Source organism: Saccopteryx leptura, chromosome X (assembly GCF_036850995.1).
Source record: "Saccopteryx leptura isolate mSacLep1 chromosome X, mSacLep1_pri_phased_curated, whole genome shotgun sequence".
NCBI classification, from domain to species: Eukaryota; Metazoa; Chordata; class Mammalia; order Chiroptera; family Emballonuridae; genus Saccopteryx; species Saccopteryx leptura.
This window is the reverse complement of record NC_089516.1, coordinates 138559366-138573619: the sequence shown is the minus strand read 5'-3', so window position 1 is coordinate 138573619 and position 14254 is coordinate 138559366. Positions and strand designations below refer to the sequence as shown.

Genomic DNA, 14254 nt, shown 5'->3' with positions numbered 1-14254 from the left:
AAAAATTAACTTTACATATTTTGTACACTTAAGAGGAAATGTTCCCATGAGCACCCACGTGGGGCAGCCCTGTCCCCGGGGTGCATGCAGAAGGGAGACGCAAGGCTGCAGGACGTGCCCATGGCTCCAAAGCCCCAGTCCAGGCAGGTCGGCCCAGGCAGAGGTGGGTCCTCACCGGTGTGGCCCATTGGCCAGGACGCAGTCCGTCTCCCAACCTCGGCTTGGAAGACAGACAGAGGGCCGAGGGAGGTCTGACATGTGGGGAGCTGGCTGTGTCCTGGGTCATGTGTCCTCTGCCCACCAGGCCAGCTGACGACACACCCAACCGGTATCTATGGAGAATAAATAGAACACCTCGCTCCACCCAAACGCACCTTGTTCTCTGTACAAGAGCTCAACCACGATACAGCAAATGGCTTTGTTGCAGGCTGCAGGATATCACGAGAGCTGCAGCTCATCCTCCTTGCACTCGTAGTCATACAGGTCCACCGCACCCACAAAGGATGGCGTCTCAAAGAAGGGCCTCTGGGCCAGCGGCATACGCAGGGCACTCAGCTTCTGGTCCATGGAGCTTAGCTCTGCCTCGAACCTGCAGGAGAGTTGTGGTGAGAGCACAGACCGCTGCAAACATGGGGGGATTCCATGATGGGGACAAGGGGGCTCGTGAGGCCATGTGGGGGCCATGGTGAGACCGTGCACAGCAGGCCAGTGATCAGGAAACAAGCCTAGCCTTCGCGTGTCATGGAGACCTACTGGACACCCACAAGGTGACCCTCACATCAGGACAATGCTGTGAAAACCATTGCAGTCTCCGAGGAAAAGCCTCCCACTGGGGAGAGGCTGGCTCTGCTGGCTGAATGTCCCCACTGTCACCCACAGCTCAGCTCACCACCCAGGGCCTCTGCATCCGAACAAGACCCGTGTGCAGAGAACGACCCCGACAAACACACTGGAACAGATCCTGCACCCCATGAGGGACACGCGTGCAGTCAGGGAAGCCTAAGGCTGCATGACGAGCACCCCCACAGGACAACAGGGATGGAACTGCACCAGGATGGCGCACGTCCATGCGGTTAGAGGAAACTACTCAGGAGCACGGTGCCAGCAGCAGTGTGAGTGGACCTGTTGCCCAAGCCCATGGGTGGCCACTTAGAGGGGAGCCCATCCCCACCCTGGGGCCCAGGCACTGTGCCAAGGTGAAGGCTCACACTCAGACCAGTATGAACGCCACACACAAGCTCTGGCCTCCCACACAGATAGCTGCGGCCCCTGTATCAGGAGCTCCATAGCTATGACTGGCTCCTGCTGTCCCTGTGTCCCTGTCCCGCTCCTACCCACCACTCACCCATCCTCCCAGGGCTCCCCTGCAGCCTCCTCAGCTACCAGTATTTCATACTCTTCAGCTGCGTACTTCTCCCAGTCCGACAGCTCGGGCCCTTCGGTCTCGGTCTCCTGGACGGGACACACATGTCACAGGCTGCACGTGCCTGGCACCCAGCATGTCCCGGGCTCCCGGCCACACTCACCCTGAGCAGCAACACCTGCTCCTTCTGCTCGTGGTCCAGGTACTTCTCGATGTTGAAGAAGGCGTTGAAGAAGACGTGGGCCAGCCTGCAGTGCTTGAGGTCCTGCAGCAAAATCTTCCCTGTGGGGATGCAGGGGGACGGTCACCTGGAGCACAGCCAAGGGGTGCTTGCATGGGGGATGTGCCCTAAGAACCGTGGCACAGCACTATGTGTCTGACATGCGCTTGGAACGTGAAAAGGGCCCAGGAGGCCGTCGCAGGTGAGGACAGAGCCTGGACTAGGGGCAGGCAGAACAGATGATGTGCGTGCATCCACCAGGGACAGCACACACTCATCTGAGGTGCAGGGACATGGGGACAGGGCAGGAATCCCAGGGCAGGGGAAGCAGGGTCTTGGGATGACAGCTGCAATGTCCTGCACTCAGCACATGGAGGCCACACACACGGAGATGTGCTAGTTCAGATACCACCTCCCCGTCTCTGACCTCTGCACTCCTGGGTCCCACATGGTGCTCTGTCAGCCACCCGTGAAGGAGGCTTTCCAGAGGAGGGCAGTCAGGACATCCTGAGCTGACTTGGGGAAACCAGTTCAGGGCCCGGACTCCAGCTGCTAATGGATGGATTTGGGGAGAGCCCAGCGGCAGGTGACTCACAGTACTGCCCACAGCAGGGGTCCCAGCTATGCATCCTGAGTTTGGAAACCGAGGGGCATGGGCAGACGTTGGCAACACCCAGCTTCCTAATCCTCTGTGGTCACCTACTAGGACAGGACCCCTCACAAGACAGGTCTCAGGACAGGAAGGACTGGGAGCCCCTGAGCTGGGTCAGACACAGGGGCTGTCCAGCAAACAAGGGTGCTGGTGAGTCCAGTGCTGCCTTGGGTGCTGTCTTCAGGACATGGTCTGTACCTGCCAGCCTGATGCTCCGCTCAGCCTAGTCACCAACAGAGAGGGCACCGCCTTCTCTGACAGACTCCACATACAGGGATGCCCGCCCCCCATGGGGGCCACAGTCCCATGGCACTGCAGCCCAGGTGGCACCTGTGCTCTGGGGCTTCACCAGGCCCAGCATCTGGCACAGGCAGTCCTTGAAGGGCAGGGCCTCGATGGCCATGCATTCCAGCCGGCGGCACTGCTCCTCGTAGAAGTACTCCAGCTCGAACATAGACAGCACCCCGTCTCTGTCCAGGTCCATGCAGCAGACCCAGTACTCGATGCTGTGAATGTGGGCTAGCAGGGTTGGTCGGCTTTGGTCCCTCAGAACAGCCCCCGACCCCAGGACCCCCTCCTCCTTGGATGGACCCCGCCTGGTACTGAGCCGTCCCTGGGGAAGGACCAGGTGGCCTTCTCGTTCATTGATGCCCCAACCTGGGCTGCCCCCGCATGACCAGGAGCCTGGGGCAGCAGACACCCACCTGGTCAGGGTTGTCTTGTCCTCCTCAGAGATCGGAAACCAGACGAAGTCAGCGTAGCTGATCTTCCCATCCTTCTGCACCTTTCTGTCTCTGGGTTCAGGGTAGGGTTAGACAGCACCGTGTGGGGAGGAGCAGCTTCAGTTGGGACCCCCATCCACTCACTGGGTCAGTGGACCCTGCCTCTTTCCAGGGCTGCTCAGTCCTTGCTGGGGTGGGGCTGAGACCTGCATCTACACAGGAGGCCCCCTGACCCGGGTGGGGAGGACAGTGGCTGGGGCCTGTCTGATGGCACCTCACAGCCCTCAGCTGTCCCAACTGCAGCATCACTCAGACACCAGGGCCCAGCAAGGGCCACTGGGGTGCCCCTTACTAAGGACCTCACAAAACAAAGAAGTGTCCCCTTTAAGTCCTCGTGACAAAAGTGTGTGCTTGTCACCTCAGTGACAGCTGTGTCCTGTGTCAGGGTGTGGAGCAGGCAATGGGACGTGTGGACAGACCCTCGGCCCACCTGGGACACAGCCTGTGGAGACGTACCGCATCATGGCCCTGGAGAAGATCCTCTTGATCTTCCTGGAGGATATGGCTTCAAGAGAGACTGCTGTGAGTGTGGGGCCACCCCTCAGGGAGCTGGGAGGCAGGTCAGGGTGGAACCCTGTGGACCAGGATGTGCCTCCCACATGCCCCAGTCTCCAGTACCAGGGCTGAGATGCTGACCTGGAGTCCCATGATGGAGCAGAGGCACAGAGGGTACAGGTTGCAGCCACAGCCTCGGGGCCCGGCTGCCCAACACCATCAGCCGGCTGTGCCTAGAGCACAAATGCATCTCAGCTACAAGGTGAGGAACCAGCAAGAGGGGAAGCAGGTATGCTTGCTGGTTCTTATAGCAAGGACCCAGATGGGGGGTCGGATAAGAAATGTTTTTCTCCCTCAGTCCTGAGAGCTGAAGTCTGAGATCCAATTGTCACAGGGATGGGTCCTTCTGAGGCCTCTCTCCTGGGTGTGCAGATGGCCGTGACCTGCCTGGGTCCTCACACAGTCATCCCTCTGTGTGTGTCTGTATCCTCACCTCTTCTTAGGACCCCATCCTGTGGCATCAAGCCCAGTCTAGTGACCTTATTCTACCTTGCTCTGTCAAGACCCATCTCCACATACAGCCCCATTCTGAGGTCCTGTGGGTAAGACTTAAACGCGAGAATTTTGAGGAGCACAGTTCAGTCCGTAGCAAGCACTATGCTCACAAAACAGGAAACAGTCACTCCCCTCATGGCTCACCCTGCTGCAGGATGGCCACTCCTGTGGGAAGGGAGTGGGCAGTGCCAGACGCTGGAGACTATTTTGCAAAAAAATGCATGCCCATGTTCATGTCCTGACCCTCAACACCTGTGAACAAGGTCCCATGTGAACTAAGATCCTGAAAGATGTAATTAGTGAAAGATCTGGGACGAGTCACCCTGGGTCAGGGGGGCCCTGCACCCAGTGACAGGGACCTTTGAAGAGACAGAGGAGGACACACAGACACAGAGAAGCCACGTGAGAATGGAAGCAGAGATGGAAGGGAGATGGCCACCAGCCTGGGGATGCCTGGAGCCCCAGGAGCTGGGATAGGCAGGGGGGACCCTCCCTGGAGCTTCTGGAGAGAGCATGGCCCTGGGTCCCCTGGATCTCAGACATCTGTTCTGTGGGATGGGGATGGTGAACATGAAGCCCCATCTGCAGTCTTGTTCAGCATCGTCTGCAAACTCCCCATACCCTCCTCAGTGACGATGCTTCACTCCCCTGAACTCTGACTTCAAGCCTCCAGAACCAAGAGGGCCACTGTCTGTTGACTTAGGCCCATCTGTGCCCATGTCACGATGGTCCCGGGAGCCAGGTCAACTAAACCACATGGAACAAGTGAGGAAACTAATCTGTGGCTGCACAGGATGGCATCACCTATGACCAACGTCTTCAGCCTTTCCAGGAGGGGAGAGGCCTGCTGCTGCCAGTGCAGGAACCCTGCTGGGCTTTGGAGGCAGCACCCAGAGAAGGGACACATGTGGGACCCGGCCACGCAGGGATAGCATACCAGGCATGATGCAATGAGCAGGAGTGTCCCCAGACACCCAGGGACAAACTGAGGAGACCTGTGGTGAAACGGGGCACAGCCAGCTCATGGGAGAGGAGCCCCACTCCCCGTGCATGTCCCCTGTGTGCACGGCTCACCTGTGCGTACCCCCCCATGGACCCCTTCCATGGACCCCTTCCATGCATGACCCATATGTGCGTCCGTCTGCCTGTCCGCGGGCACCAAGGTCGTTGTGCCCGACCAGATCCTGCGGGTCGATGAGCAGGTCGTGGTCTCTGTCCAGCTCCCAGAACTTGCAGTATATGACATGGAAGTGATCGTAGGAGTACTCTGTGAGCTGGTTGATGTCCGCCTCCTCTTCCAGGAGTGCCACGTTCTGCCAGAAAGAGAAGCCGCGTCTCTCCGAGGTCGCACTACGAGCTGCCAGCTGGGCGGCACGGGCCATGCTTGCGGTTTGGGGCTCAGCACCTGGTTCAGGGCTGCCCCCGTCAGCGGGACAGCTCCAGAATGCAGATGTGGTCAGGGCTGGGCCCCACATGCAGGGCCGCAACGTCCTCATCCATCCACACCGTCCACACCCTCAATGTGGGGGTGGTGTCAGGCCCGGTGCCCACCACTGGCTGCCCACTTGCAGGAAGGTGCTCCTCCGCAGCTCTGCTCACGTGATCCGCCCAGACCAGGACCTGTTGACCTTAGAAGATCTTTTGGATGACCTGCAGGAGGCGGCGGTCAGCAGACAACACGGGAGCAGTTCCCCACGTCTCTGGCAGAGGGCGCCTGCTCCACACGCAGAGACAACTGGGCCAGGGACCAGGTCCTGCCTCGGGGCAGCACCGAGGTGTCCATGTGGCTGAAGGGGCAGCCGTCTGCCACTCTCAGGTGCGCCCATGCCCCAGATGACATACCTGAGCTGCGATGGGGCCATGGGCAGCTGTCCTGACAGGCTGCAAGTCCTCACAACCACATGTGGTGGAAAAAAGAGTACTCCCAGCACGTCCACAAACACACGTGAGCACCGGGTGAAAAGCATGACTTTAAGGCTAGACTGGGACACGTCCCATCCAACGGTGAGGACACTTGCGCTCAGGGCTCAGCAGCGGTCCTGGAGGGGCATGTCCTCACCCAGGATGACCTCCACCTGTCCCTGTACAGTGAGTACAGAACAGATGGAGCATAAGCCTTGCTTATGCTCTGTGCTCCACGTTCTCAGGACAGTGACGCCCCAATGACAGTGGTGGGGAGCACATGGAGTCTGGAATCACGGCACACGGGCTCCTTGCATGTGTGCTCCACAGGATATATGCTCCCACCAGAGCTCACAACAGAGGCTGATCTGCTACAGCTCAGGTGGGGCTGGGTGGGGAGTGCCATGGGAGGGGCTGTGTGGGAAGCCTATCCTCCCAGGCCGTGCTCTGACTGGGCTGGGCTCCCACAGGAGGCTGGACCTGTGCCGTGTGCTCGCCCCAGGGCAGGCAGGGCTAGTGTGACTGCTGGACACGCGGCAGGACCGCCAGGCCCTCAGGACTTGCTGTGCTTGGTGCCCAGGGTTGAGCTGTGCACCTGACTCAGGGCTCACACGAGGCCTGCTGCGTGCGAACCGCTGGCAGCTCTTCTACAGCTGGGAAGAGGGCCTGGGAAGGACAGGGCCCATGGACAGGGGTCCTCGCTCACATTATGGGGGACGGGCACTGGTGCCCAGTACTCACGGTGGTGATGTAGCGAGAATGGAACTCCGATGCCTCCTTCAGGAACACCAGGCCAGTGTGGGTGTTTACCACGTCCTGCAGATGCAGACGGGACAAGACAGCTCTGCGCACGGTGGCCACAAAGGGCTGCACATACTCCCTCCCGCCCCATCCCTGCACCTTCAGCTGGGTCCTGTTTGCACACACATGCTGCACGCTGCTTGTACAAAGCCAGACGTGGGACTGTGTAAAACCACGTCATCCCCCCACCCAGAAAGGACAGGAATCACACCATGCTCCCGGCCCACGCAGTTTACTGGACACATGGGACAGCGCGGACGTCCTGCCAATAGGTCCTTGTTTCATGAGCTGCAGTCACAGGACCCTCTGAGTCCCTTCTGCCGGGTCTGCCATGGTCCCCACAGTCACTCAGAGTGACGACACACACAGCCCAGAATGCTAACTCGGACGTCTTCCACGTCTGCCCCACTGAGGGACTGTCGCAGGAAATGGTGTCAAGAAACCAGAGTGGATTTTGCAAAACCATGCCGTGTGTCCACACCCCACTTCAGGAAGGAAGGCCCACGCTCACCGCCGCCACTGTCCGCTGTGGCACAGACTCCACGACCAATAGCAACGGGGCCATGTAGTGTGGGTGGGGGACAGGGTGTGCATGGGGCAGACAGAGGGCGGGGCGGACAGAGCTTACCTGCAGGAAGGGGACGAAGTCCTCCTGCAGGAGGTAGTTGCACTGGGAGTTCATGAGAAGGTGGACGAACTTGGCAGCATCGTCATGACAGTTCTGCAGGATCTCAGGCATCCATGCACAGACACACACACATATGAAAGCACGCATGCACAAATGCACACAAGTACACGCACACAAGGATGGAAGCACGCACATACTCAGAAATGCACACAAATGCACACACAATGACATATAAACTCACGTAAGCACCTAAAAATGAAAGCTCGCACACAAGCCCACAGGCACGCATGCAGACACAGGGAAAAGGAACGATTCCAGCCTTACACATTTTGTCAGGGGAGAGCTCTGATAGGGGAGCAAGGGGTGCCCTGTCCTGTGTTTTCTGCACAGATGGTTAAGTCTATCCTGTGTAACACAGTACAGGCCACGACGTTGTCACCCACAGCCCCTCCTGCCTGTTTGAATTGGAGGTTTTAGGGGAGGTGGGGTCCCTGTGGGGTGTGGAGAGGAAGGCCCCCACCTGAGTCCCCCAGGGTGGCCCGGGCTGTGAGTGGGGGAGTTTAGCAGGCTGTGGTGCTGGCATGGGGTGCAGCTCATGGCCCCCAAGCTGGGTCCCAGAGGGCAGCTCACCCCAGCACTCTGCTCCCTGGGCCTCTGTTCTCTGCTCTGTCCCTGGACATGATTGGCAGATGGACAAGCCCTATCATTCAGGTTCCAGAAATAATCTGGGCGCCCAAGATCAGCGATTCTCCACCAGGGTAATGATAACACCAGGGACATCCGCAATGTGTGCAGACACTTTGGGTTGTCCAGAGCCTGAGCTGAGAAGAAGGTCTTACTGGCAGGCAGTGAATGCAGTGACTGGAGGCTGATAAGCACCAACAATGCACAGAACAATCCTGAAAAAGAAAATAAAACATAGAAATTTGCACAGCTAGATATAGAAATTTGCAATCCTTTATGAAGGTACAACAAATAAAACAGTGGGATGATGACACGTGATTCGAAAAAATGATGACACAGAAAAAAATTGTCCAGTAACACATGCATATCCATTTGATAAGTTTCTCTAATAAAGATGGCTTTTTAGTGGCATGAAAAGAAGATGCATTATAGAATAAATACTGTGAGAAAAGCAAATACAAAAAATTATTAGAATCCTATATCATCCCCTTGACCAAACTGTTCCTCTGTATTTGAATAACTACTCATGACTAATATAAAACACGGAGTTCCCTAAAACATAAGCATGCAACGAGATGCAAAGTGAAAAATAGGAAAAGACACATCGGTGATGCAAGAGGAAGACATTTTTCTGGTGACATTTACCTAGCTGTTATTTTCAAGACGTCCATTAGATGGCAGCAGAAAAGTTCGTTTGTTTTTTTCTAGAAATGCCCATGGCCGTGTAAATCCAAATGTGTGCAAAACGCACCAGCAATCACCCTGGCTGGATGGCTCGCTTGGCTGGAGCATTGTCTTGCAACACAGAGGTGTCTGGTTTGGTCCTTGGCTGGGGCACATACAGAAACAGATTGGTGCTTCTGTCTGCTCCTTACCCCCCTTCTTCTCTCTGGATTCAATAAAAATAAAAGATTAAAAAAAACAGAAAAAATAAAGACAAAAAAAAGAGGCAACAGAGAACATTTTTCCTGCCCACAGCATTCACTGAGAATCCAGACATGCTGTTCATTCCTATTTTAAGACCCTCACATGACTCACCTCACTTAATGTTCCCGTTTGCCAAATGAGACAGGGAAGATTGTTATCTGCATTTCACAGGTATTTGAACTAAAGACCAATTCTAACCTAATTCAAAACCCAGAACCGATGGTCCAAATGGTCCAGAAGAGTGTGCACACACGGTATCCTGGACACATACAGTCATCAAAGTAGTCCCTGCAATTTTTGCATACTGGTTTTTTTTTAAAGAACACCTGCACATAAGCTAATGGTCCAGCTTGTCAAGCACTCAAGCAAGGTGGAGTTGGGGTGGAAATTGGGCAGGAAATGGGATAGGATAGGATAGGATAGGATAGGAGGGGAGGAGGGAGGAGGTGGCCTGGCCCTTCCCAGGTGCTCAACCAACAACAGATCCCTTTAAGAGTGCCCTCCCCACTTCTACCACCTCCCTGTCTGATGGCATTTTAAAATCTGTTCTTCAGTCCAGAGCACTGGTCTGCTTCTACCCTTGTGTCCTTCCTTTGAGGCTTCATGAGGCTTCACTTGACAGAAGCTTCCTACAGGCTCAGAATTAACTCAAGAGCTGACTTCTGGCTCCAACATCTACAAGCAAAGAAATGAAAACTCAGTCTCCTCCTCTGTCAAATGGGAGAACCACTCCCACTCAGGTGGCTGTGAGGATTCAGGAAAGTGGTGCTCATTAGCTCCTGCCAACTATGTGACCAGCACTCTCCCTCTGTGCTATTTTTTTTAAATGAATCTTTATTAATGGTAATGGGATGACATTAATAAATCAGGGTACATATATTCAAAGAAAACATGTCTAGGTTATTTTGTCATTAGATTATGTTGCATACCCCTCGCCCAAAGTCAGATTGACCTTCGCCATCCTCTATCTAGTTCTCTGTGCCCCTCCCCCTCCCCCTAACTCTCCCCCTGTCCTCCCTCCCCCAACCCCTGGTAACCACCACACTCTTGTTCATGTCTCTTAGTCTCATTTTTATGTTCCACCAATGTATGGAATCATGTAGTTCTTGTTTTTTTCTGATTTACTTATTTCACTCCTTATAATGTTATCAAGATCCCACCATTTTGCTGTAAATGATCTGATGTCATCATTTCTTATGGCTCAGTAGTATTCCATAGTGTATATGTGCCACATCTTCTTTATCCAGTCTTCTATTGAAGGGCTTTTTGGTTGTTTCCATGTCTTGGCCACTGTGAACAGTGCTGCAATGAACATGGGGCTACATGTGTCTTCACGTATCAATGTTTCTGAGGTTTTCGGGTATATACCCAGTAGAGGGATTGCTGGGTCATAAGGTAGTTCTATTTGCAGTTTTTTGAGGAACCACCATACTTTCCTCCATAATGGTTGTACTACTTTACAGTCCCACCAACAGTGAATGAGGGTTCCTTTTTCTCCACAGCCTCTCCAACATTTGCTATTACCCGTCTTGTTGATAATAGCTAATCTAACAGGGGTGAGGTGGTATCTCATTGTAGTTTTGATTTGCATTTCCCTAATAACTAATGAAGCTGAGCATCTTTTCATATATCTGTTGGCCATTTGTATCTCTTCCTGGGAGAAGTGTCTATTCATGTCCTCTTCCCATTTTTTATTGGATTGTTTGTTTGTTTGTTGTTGAGTTTTATGAGTTCTTTGTAAATTTTGGATATTAGGCCCTTATCTGAGCTGTTGTTTGAAAATATCATTTACCATTTAGTTGGCTGTCTGTTTATTTTTATATCAGTTTCTCTTGCTGAGCAAAACCTTTTTATTCTGATATAGTCCCATTCATTTATCTTTGCCTTCACTTCTCTTGCCATTGGAGTCAAGTTCATAAAATGTTCTTTAAAACCCAGGTCCATGAGTTTAGTACCTATGTCTTCTTCTGTGTACTTTATTGTTTCAGGTCTTATATTTAGGTCTTTGATCCATTTTGAATTAATTTTAGTACACGGGGACAGGCTGTAGTCGAGTTTCATTCTTTTGCATGTGGCTTTCCAGTTTTCCCAACACCATTTGTTGAAGAGGCTTTCTTTTCTCCATTGTGTGTTGTTGGCCCCTTTATCAAAGATTATTTGACCATATATATGTGGTTTTATTTCTGGGCTTTATATTCTGTTCCATTGGTCTGAGTGTCTATTTTTCTGCCAATACCATGCTGTTTTGATTATCATGGCCCTATAATATAGTTTAAAGTCAGGTATTGTAATGCCCCCAGCTTCATTCTTTTTCCTTAGGATTGTTTTGGCTATTCGGGGTTTTTTATAGTTCCATATAAATCTGATGATTTTTTGTTCCATTTCTTTAAAAAATCTCATAGGGATTTTGATGGGAATTGCATTAAATTTGTATATTGCTTTGGGTAATATGGCCATTTTGATTATATTTATTCTTCCTATCCAAGAACAAGGAATATTTTTCCATCTCATTGTATCTTTTTCGATTTCCCTTAACAATGCTTTGTAATTTTCATTATATAGGTCCTTTACATTCTTTGTTATGTTTATTCCTAGGTATTTTATTTTTTTTGTTGCAATCGTGAAGGGGATTATTTTTTTGAGTTCGTTTTCTAATATTTCATTGTTGGCATAGAGAAAGGCTATGGACTTCTGTATGTTAATTATGTATCCTGCGACCTTACTGTATTGGTTTATTGTTTCTAATAATCTTTTTGTGGAGTCCTTTGGGTTTTCGATGTATAGGATCATATCATCAGCAAAAAGTGATACCTTTACTTCTTCTTTTCCGATATGGATGCCTTTTATTTCTTTGTCTTGTCTGATTTCTCTGGCCAGAACTTCTAGCACCACGTTAAATAAGAGTGGAGAGAGTGGACAACCCTGTCTTGTTCCTGATTTAAGGTAGAAAGTCCTCAGTTTTATGCCGTTTAAAATGATGTTGGCTGATGGTTTATCATATATGGCCTTTATCATGTTGAGATATTTTCCTTCTATACCCATTTTGTTGAGAGTCTTAAACATAAAATTGTGTTGTATTTTATCAAAAGCCTTTTCTGCATCTATTGATAAGATCATGTGGTTTTTGTTTTTTGTTTTGTTGATATGGTGTATTACGTTAACCGTTTTGCGTATGTTGAACCATCCTTGAGATTCTGGGATGAATCCCACTTGATCATGATGTATTATTTTTTTAATATGTTGTTGTATTCGGTTTGCCAGTATTTTGTTTAGAATTTTAGCATCTGTATTCATTAGAGATATTGGTCTGTAGTTTTCTTTCTTTGTGCCATCCTTGCCAGGTTTTGGTATGAGGGTTATGTTGGCCTCATAAAATGTGTTTGGAATTATTGCTTCTTCTTCAATTTTTTTGAAGACTTTGAGTAGAATAGGAACCAAGTCTTCTTTGAATGTTTGATAGAATTCACTAGTATAACCGTCTGGGCCTGGACTTTTATTTTTGGGGAGGTTTTTAATAGTTTTTACTATTTCCTCCCTGCTGATTGGTCTGTTTAGGCTTTCTGCTTCTTCATGACTCAGTCTAGGAAGGTTGTATTGTTCTAGGAATTTATCCATTTCTTCTAGATTGTTGTATTTGGTGGCATATAATTTTTCATAGTATTCTACAATAATTCTTTGTATATTTATGATGTCTGTGGTGATCTCTCCTCTTTCATTTTGGATTTTATTTATTTGAGTCCTGTGCCTTTTTTCCTTGGTGAGTCTTGCCAAGGGTTTGTCAATTTTGTTGATCTTTTCAAAGAACCAGCTCCTTGTTTTATTGATTTTTTCTATAGTTTTTCTGTTCTCTATTTCATTTATTTCTGCTCTGATTTTTATTATCTCCTTTCTTCGGCTGGTTTTGGGTTGTCTTTTTTCTTCTTTTTCTAGTTCCTTAAGGTGTGAAGTTAAGTGGTTTACTTCGGCTCTCTCTTGTTTGTTCATATAGGCCTGAAGTGATATGAACTTTTCTCTTATTACTGCTTTTGCTGCATCCCAGAGATTCTGATATGTCGTATTTTCATTTTCATTTTTCTGTATATATCTTTTGATCTCTGCGCTTATTTCTTCTTTGACCCATTCATTTTTTAGAATTATGTTGTTTAGTTTCCACATTTTTTTGGTTTTTTCCCCCTCTTTTTTGCAGTTGAATTCTAGTTTCAAGGCTTTATGATCAGAAAATATGCTTGGTACAATTTCAATTTTTCTAAATTTGCTGATATTGTCTTTGTGGCCCAACATATGGTCAATTCTTGAGAATGTTCCATGTACACTAGAGAAAAATGTATACTCTGTCGCTTTGTGATGAAGTGTCCTGTAGATGTCTATCATATCCAGGTGTTGTAGTATTTCGTTTAAGGCCACTATCTCTTTATTGATTCTCTGTTTGGATGACCGATCTAGAGCCGTCAGCGGTGTATTGAGGTCTCCAAGTATGATTGTATTTTTGTTAGTTTTTGTTTTAAGGTCAATATGTAGCTGTCTTATATATTTTGGTGCTCCTTGGTTTGGTGCATATATATTAAGGATTGTTATGTCTTCTTGATTCAGTGTCCCCTTAATCATTATGAAATGACCATTTTAGTCTCTGAGTACTTTTTCTGTCTTGTAGTCAGCATTATCAGATATAAGTATTGCTACACCTGCTTTTTTTTGGGTGTTGTTTGTTTGGAGTATTGTTTTCCAGCCTTTCACTTTGAATTTGTTTTTATCCTTGTTGCTTAGATGTGTTTCTTGTAGGCAGCATATAGTTGGATTTTCTTTTTTAATCCATTCTGCTACTCTGTGTCTTTTTATTGGTAAGTTTAATCCATTTACATTTAGTGTAATTATTGACACTTGTGGGTTCCCTACTGCCATTTTATAAATTGCTTTCTGTTAGTTTTGTATCTAGTTTGATTCTTCTCTTTTGTTTTTCTATCATTTGTTTTTGTTTGTTTGTGTTCCATACTTCTTTCCTCTGTTGCTACCTTTTTAAGTCAAGTGTTTTTGTGGTGGTTTTTTCTAGGGTGGTTACCATTAAGTAATGAAAAGGGTACCTACCATATTCATTGTAGTACCCTATCTTATAAGTATTTCTGCACTTCATCGTCCTTTGCTACTGTTAATCTCCATCCTCTCCCCCCTTTTTTTCCTTTGTTGTCACAGTTTAAGTTTGGTTTTATTGTGTTCTTGGTGGAGCTGTTACTTGTGGTGTTGTTTTATT

At 49.6% G+C, this 14254-nt stretch overlaps 1 pseudogene; it reads right to left on the bottom strand.

Moving 5' to 3' along the window:
• Positions 1-438: 438 nt before the first annotated feature.
• On the bottom strand, positions 439-7509 carry LOC136386503 (serine/threonine-protein phosphatase 2A regulatory subunit B'' subunit beta-like; annotated as a pseudogene).
• Between the last annotated feature and the right edge of the window lie 6745 nt (positions 7510-14254).